This window comes from Eucalyptus grandis, chromosome 3 (assembly GCF_016545825.1).
Source record: "Eucalyptus grandis isolate ANBG69807.140 chromosome 3, ASM1654582v1, whole genome shotgun sequence".
Lineage (NCBI taxonomy): Eukaryota > Viridiplantae > Streptophyta > Magnoliopsida > Myrtales > Myrtaceae > Eucalyptus > Eucalyptus grandis.
In genome coordinates this window covers 71,949,808-71,957,548 of record NC_052614.1, presented here as the reverse complement: position 1 = coordinate 71,957,548, position 7,741 = coordinate 71,949,808, and the positions used below count along the sequence as shown (strand labels likewise).

The 7,741-nt window shown below is 41.2% G+C and overlaps 1 long non-coding RNA gene across 1 annotated transcript; it reads right to left on the bottom strand.

Annotated features, from left to right (window-relative positions):
* Positions 1 to 6,060: 6,060 nt before the first annotated feature.
* Positions 6,061 to 6,712, bottom strand: LOC120291518. Its single transcript, XR_005549602.1, has 3 exons — positions 6,658 to 6,712; positions 6,280 to 6,329; positions 6,061 to 6,175 (listed from the first exon to the last, which is right to left on the bottom strand). It is a non-coding gene; the product is annotated as an uncharacterized LOC120291518 (long non-coding RNA).
* Positions 6,713 to 7,741: the final 1,029 nt, after the last annotated feature.

The following is a 7,741-nucleotide window of genomic DNA, read 5'->3' as shown; positions in this document are numbered from 1 at the left end:
ACATTAGAAGGCATTGGTCATTTGGTGAGATTCTTCATCCTTTAACAACTAGTATGAGTGAATAGAGTAATACTTTTGTCAAGGATATATTCTTTAAGAATTCTTTGCTTGACACTACGTATCTAAGTGATATGGATTTGCCTGAATCTATTGTTGTAAATTCCATGACAACAATCTTTTTTTGGCTATCCTTCCATTGGCAACTTTTGTAGACAGATTGGGGGCTTGTGAGGCAACAAATGAAAATATCGACATATGTAAAATAATTACTTAGCGATTTACAGCTCCCCTCTCAATAAACCCGCTATTTGAATTTTTTTTCTAGAGGCCGACAATCTTCCGCTACCCAATATTGTAAACTGCACCCAGATCCGTTTTTTGGCTCTGTCTTAAACTAGTATTTCCTTTAACAAATCCTTGTTTGAACTCATCTTGTCAGCTCTTCAACAGTTCAAATTTGACCGATGGTAGTTATCCTGTTAAGAACAAACACCTCTCGATTTTTCGTGATAATAGGAAAGCCTGTCAAGGCTCTCCTCATTCGCTTGAGCATGAATTCCCAGTAAGGAAAAGAAGCTGAGCTAAAATAACAATCAAGATTCAAGTTTTTCTGGTGGATGATGGAAAAGGAAATGAAAAGTAATTTTGGCCAGTCTGTTTCGTAAATGATTGGAGACAGGCTCTCTATAACCGATTGTCATACTGCCGTTTGATGATCAAGCAAGGTAAAATGGTGCTGCTTTTGGGACAAACCTGGCTGTCTGTTTAATGATCAAGGCTTACGTTTGGACTTTGATTCGAAGAGCCGTACTGATGACCTTTTGCATAATTGGGTTGATTTATTTGCCCGTTCTCTAAAACAAGTTGGGCAAGGAGCTTAAGATTTTGTTAATTAGTTTGCATGCTGATTGATCCTGTTGTTATTGTGGAATCATTTTATCACATGATTAATCTGGGTCTGGCTAACTTGGCTGAGGAAATTCAAATTCCGTACCAGAGAACGATCAAAATGAGGAAGAGGAATTTTGCCGAGGAATCATCAGCAGCAGCTGAGGGCTTTTGTGCCCGCCTTTAAGAGGCTTACGGGCCAACTGGAGTGTATCGGCGAAAATTTTTATGCCTGTGAAGATCAAAGTAACTGAATAATTGGGATTGTATTTTTTTTTTCAATTGAATCTGCTTTTTGTATGCTCATTAGGTTCTACCTCTATTAATTAAATACACGTGCTGATTTTTCTGCATGTTACCCTGATGCAGAGTTCTTTGATGCGACTGCGTTCTAATGAAATCATTCCCAAACTCAGCCAGGCTCTGCAAATAGAGGTAGCACTGCCAATCCTCCCATAACTGTGAGAGAGTAAGTTGTGTGCTTATGCTTAAATGAATGTGCTTTTTTGTAAGCTTGTTAGGCTCTGCCTCTCTATTAATCAAATACGTACCTGCTGATTTTCTGCATGTTACCCTGATGCAGAGTTGTTGGATGCGGTTGCTTCTAATAATATGATTCCTGAACTTAATGGGCCTCTGCAGAGGAAGGTATGTAGTGCCAGTCATACCATAACGATGAAAGATTAACTTGTGTGCTTTAAACTGTATTCAATGTGCTTTCTTTATGCTCGTTAGGTTCCACCTCTCTGTTAATTAAATACGTACCTGCTAATTTTTCTGCAGGTTACCCGATGTAGAGTTGTTTGGTAAAAGCTGAAAGAAGGAGGAAGAAGAAGCTCTCTTGTGCCAAACAGCATTTTCTGGTCATGTTCGATGAAGTTTTACGGTCTGATCTCACTTTCTAGCCAAAACAGCACTTTTCACTATACGTGTTCAATTATTTTTATAGAAGCCATTGGTGATGACCCAGGAAAAAGAAGAAGAAGAGAAGCTCTCTTGTGACAAACAGCATTTTCTGGTCGTGTTCGATGAAGTTATTCATAAGTCCTTGCTCATGAAATTTTACGGTCTGATCTCACTTTCTAGCCAAAACAGCACCTTTCACTATACGTGTTCAATTATTTTTATAGAAGCCATTGGTGATGACCCAGGAAAAAGGAAATGAAGCGGAACATCAAGAAGGTGGTATTTGCGCCATTTTCCCTATTTCCTAGTTAGTAATGCAATTGGAAGAGAATGTCTTCCAAGTTCAGGCATAACAGAAGGATTGGTGAGGATTGCAGCTACCTGTGCTACTGGGACCATCTCATGTGGACTCCAATGCCACCTCCTCTGTGGTATACCGGTATGATGACTAGTTCATGAAATATTTGATATAATACCAACGTGCTAATTTCCAAGTCCGCTCTGTTCATGCAACAATATAAGCTAGCACATGTTCGTTTTTCTCTCATATAAGCAGCATCACAAAGTCTGGACTTCCAATTCCCAAAAAGATGAAGGTTTGTCTTTTTTTCTTTGCAGGGGTTTATACCAATAAATTATCGATACTAGACACCAAGGATCCAAGCAATAACTGCCGATGCTGTTTGTAATAACTGCCGATGATCGTGGTGTACATGGTCACATCTAGCTCCCAGCCTTCGTCTTCCAAAATCTTCAGCAATCGAACGGCTTTCCTGGTATGGCTGGTTCTTGACAATCCCTCATCACGGCTCGGCATGTGGTTATATCTACCTTATCAAAGTGTTAAATCTCACAGTTGTTGGTTCTAGTGCAAGTTTGACTATTTAACATCAAAACTGAGAAACCGAGATCGGACCTCTTCAATTGGCGGAGGTGATTCATCAAAATGCTGCGAGTAAAAACATTGGGCGAAGTTCCTTCCAAGCCCATCCTCTTGGTCATGTCAATGGTGATGGCGCAATGCTTCACCTTGGCCACAACCACCAAGAATTGGGCAAAATGGGGAGTTGAAAGCAAAGGAAACCTCCCAAATCCGCACAAGAGATCGGACCATTTTCACATCCATACGAGCTTGAGAAAGAGAGGTATGCGTTTTGAACTGCTGGTTAACAATATCTGCAAGCAAACAGGGATAGCAATTTCTTCATAGAAAAATAAGTGCCTCATCATAATATCTTAAACGAAGGCAACAAATGATAAGAGTATAAACAAACCATCTACACCAGCATCTCCCTCCAGTTCACATGTGCTCTGACGTTTAGCCACGTCTCCAGACGAAGCATCTAAGCTACCAAGAGGCTGCCACCTCCAACTTCCTGGGATCGTAGATGATATCTAAACAGGAGTCTCCAGGTGGGCATCCCTACCGGAGTCAACCTAACGAGGAACTTCCAAGTATCATTGACTATCCACAAACATACGTACCTGTATATTATGAAAACCATATACAATATGAAGCATAAAAAGAAAGACGGTCTTGTATGGCATCCGCCATATAAGAGAAGATAAATATGGCTTAAAAGCAGCAAACATGCAATATGACTTTGCCATCACCTGTCTTCCTTGATCATTATCACTACATATCTTTGGAGCAAAAATATCTGGTATCAGATGTCGAAACCTTATTCTCATTAGATGAAGAAGACCCATCCCAAATAAGTTATAGTCAACCTGCCATTAATTAACCTCAAGTGCATCAAGAAACACACATATGAAAGATAGCAAGTCTGGGCATGAGGGCATTAATGACCCATCCTTGCAAACTCACCCACTAGAGAACCAGAGAAAGGCAAATTTGGATAAGATAGAAAGATAAACTGATGTCGCAAGATAATACCAGAAACTGAAGCAGATAGGGAATATGTGATTCATGCGGCTGCAAACTTCTGTCAAATACTGCCCCTCCCTGGAAAATGATGTTGGACCATGAATAAAAAAGAAATAGACAAACAAGATGACTATAGGCACATGTATCGCATGACGCCTTTTTTTTGTCCAAACTAATATATTGATTACAAGCTTTTCTTACAAGAAAACCCTCCTCATAGAAGATAACCTTTTGGAACAAATCCAAATACCATCCCAACTTTCATGCACATACCAATTTTCATCCACTACTTAAAACCACCAATTCGAGAGGTGTTGTTATTGAGATGGGGAGGGGAGGGGGAGGGGGAGGGGGAGAGAGAGAGAGAGAGAGAGAGAGAGAGTGGCAATAGAGGTTTAAGACAGCTAGAGCGCAGCCAAAGATGGTAACTGGTGGCTGTGAAGCCTTTGAGTGGTGTGATTGGTGGAGATGATTAGGTTTGGGTTTAGAATTTGGAAATGATTTTGGGATAATCTTTTCTAAAGTTTGTTGAAGGAAGGGCAATTCGGTCTTTGGACTCTGCAGTTTGGGCCTAAGATGCAATTTGCGAATTTGAAAATTCAAGTATGTAAAGTGATTTTTGTGTGAAATCTTAGCGTGGTATTCAGAAGTTTGCCTTTTTTAACCAAAACCAATATCTCCATTTACAAGGTTTTCTTTCGAGAAAACTTCCCTGCATCTCAGAAAATGTTCAACAGAACATAATCCAATGGCCACATTTAATGACTAGCGGACTTCCACTGCTACATTTATATTACTCTGTCGAAGAATAAAATATATGCTAATTTTCTCAGGCCTCTCAATAAATCAAAACTTAGGCTCCGTTCGTTTCGCGGAAAATATCATGTTTCCGGAAAACATTTTCCTGGAAGTCATTTTCCAAGAAAATGACTCTATTTTCCAAAGTGTTCGGCCAAAATCTAAAATTTGAGTGGAAAATATTTTCCACTGTTCGTTAGCTCATTTAATTGTTTGGAAAATATTTATTTTATTTATTTATATTTTTTAAAAAATGATTTTTTAATTATTTATATTTTTAAAATCGAAATTTTTATTATTTATTTTTTCTTTTTCTTTTCCTTCCTCCTTCCTCCTCCTTCTTCCTCCTTCCTCCACCGTCGCCTCCTTCCTCCTCCTTCCTCCTCCTTCCGCCGCCGCCACCTCCACCTCCTTCTGCCCGACGATGGCCGGCTGCCCAGCGGCCGACCAAGACCCGGTGGCCAGATCCGGCGAGCTCGGGTGAGATCGAGCTCGCCGGATCTAGCGACAGAGCTCGAGCTCGCCTGGATCGGGAGCCCGAGCTCTGCCGCGAGCTCCGGTGGCCAAATCCGGCGAGCTCGAGGCTCGGCCGTCTCACCCGAGCTCGCCGACTGGGGCGAGCTCGCGGCTCGCCGGATCTAGCGACGAGCTCGAGCTCGCCCGGATCGGGAGCCCGAGCTCGTTGCTAGATCCGGCGAGCCGCGAGCTCCGCCGCGATCCGGCGATCTCACCCGAGCTCGCCGAGCTTGCGAAAACGACAACTTGGCAAGAAAAATCCAACGCACCGCATGATGAGCGGCCTGGACGGCGGGCTCCCCGCGAGCCTCCCGGCACCGCCGCGGTGCTCCCTCTTGAGTCGGATCCTCTCGAGCGGCTTCGAGCCGTTGGGGAAGCGGAGCGCAGCGACGGCGCCCGGCCAGAGCAGGCGGGCAGGAGCGGCCGGGGAGGGCGGAGGCTCATCCTGGAGAAGACGTCGTCGAGCCACTACAGCAGGGAGAGCGAGAGAGAGAGGCCTGGAAAATGATTTCCTCTTTTCAAAAGAGGAAATCATTTTCCACAAATTCAAGAGAGGATTTTCCGTTGACCGGAAAATGTTTTCCTTGACCGTGATTTTCCGTCCACCCGAACACCGGAAATTTCGGAAAATATTTTCCTGGAAGTTGTTTTCCGCGAAACGAACGCAGCCTTAATTGCCAAATTTTGGCCCATATATTTCTGGGATGCCCCAAATAAAATATGAATAGCAATGCTTTCTTTTTATGATAAAACAAAAATTTAGTTATCAGGCATGCACACTCCAGATCGAAAAAATGAATACACTTGAAGGCATGCAATTGAAGAAGCCAAAAGATGACAAGTACCAAATCTAGAGCAAAATGGTGAAAACTCTTTAGTATTCCAAGGCAATACCAATTCCAATAAGGCACTATTGATAGAGAAAGAAGAGTACCAAAAGAAGCTTGGCAGCATGTGAGACACCATGTGGATAATAGCTAAAGCTTCAGTCAACGTGCCACAAAGATGTTGCTACGGAATTTTCAGGCAGAATAATAGATATACACAAGCTGTCATTGATGGATACAGGTATATCTTGACAAACAGCTCTTCAGATGCATGATAACCATAAAATCTCCTTGCTCGTACAAGGCTGCAACCATGCATGTGTTGCCGTTTTACGCTAGCATTGCCTTTGAGCTGTAGTAACTCACAAAACAATCCTTTCAGATACAAACTAGCAAGTGAATCGCACAATAAGTTAAAGCCAGGACTTCATATTTTGGAAGAATGAAAAATTATACCTTCAAGGCTTTCTCCATGGCTAGAGAGACAGCATTTGTAAATGCATCCCCTGTGCAATTCAACAGTGACCAATTAATTCCACGCTAGTAGCAGAACAACAGTAAGAGACTAGTTTAAAAAGGGACATGAATTCAAAATATATAAAAGCACGAATAATTCAAAGAAATTGAGATAAAGTCTACAGCAACATTATATTACGAGGACATTGACAAAAACCGGTCAAGTAAAACCACAGCCATGTTGCCGAAAGAACATATCACCCTGAAAACACACAAGCTACATGCTAGAGGTATTGTGAACTGAGAAAAAAGTTAATTAATTTCTTCAAACCAGGATATGCACAAAGCAGCCTATGCAACTGTAACACACACAAGTACCTTCAGACGTTGGATGGATAGGAATATCTGGACATTGTACATACAAATAGGGTAAAGCCTACAAGAAAAACAAAACATAATTTAGAACCAGTACGAAAAAAATGTACAAGATATTGCTGTCTCATAAGCTATGCCATGGACAAGCATCATGTACTTTTCACGATAGATTGCTTGGAGCCACGTAAGCTCCTCATTTGTTATTTAGACATTCAACTAGGGTCCAGCCAATCGAAGAATGTAGACTGTTGCAAATATGGTGCCTCTTGCGAGCAGAAAGTGGAAGAAACTTTCTGCATCCTGAATTTGCCTTTTATCTTGTAGCATATACCTCAACTCAAGTCTGTAAACCCATGCTGGTTTAAATTCTTCTTCGGCAGAAAGGAAGTTACTTTCATTGCTCCACAGCTCAAGGGGTAAAAGCAAGTACTTGGAACAATTAAAAACTACAAATAAACAAGGACTACACTCACCTTATGCACATGTAAGCAAGTTTTTGACCAGCAGGAGTTGAACCATATACTCTTATTACAGGAACCTCATTCACTTTTTCACCTTCATCAATCAATCATCAACAAGATTATGAACATACAAAAGTAGATATTTCTAGCTAAATTTCTAGCTACTGTATAGTAAATGTAACTGTTATTTTTGCAGGTTAAAGGTCAAATCCTCACACAGAATTTTAAAGATTGACATGGGATCACGCCACATGAAAACTGTAAGCGCACCTTCTTCTCTTTGCATCAGCAACAAAAAAGCGAATTTCAAATATGTCATCATCAAGACAACTACACTCTCCAAACGAAAAGTAATCATCAGTCTACGGAAGAAGACGATGAGTTGAACAATTCCCACCAAATATTAAGAAAAATATTCAATACTCTCTGGATTTTCTAAGCAACCAAACCAATCATGTAATAAATTATCAAGACACCAATGTGTTGATTCCATGACTCTGTACTACAATTTTAATCAATCCTTGCGTATATCCATGCCAGGTAATTACTTAACATCAATCCAGCAGCCCCAACAAGAAGTCCAAATAAGACATCCACGGACAAACTGATAAGTTCTTCATAACAGA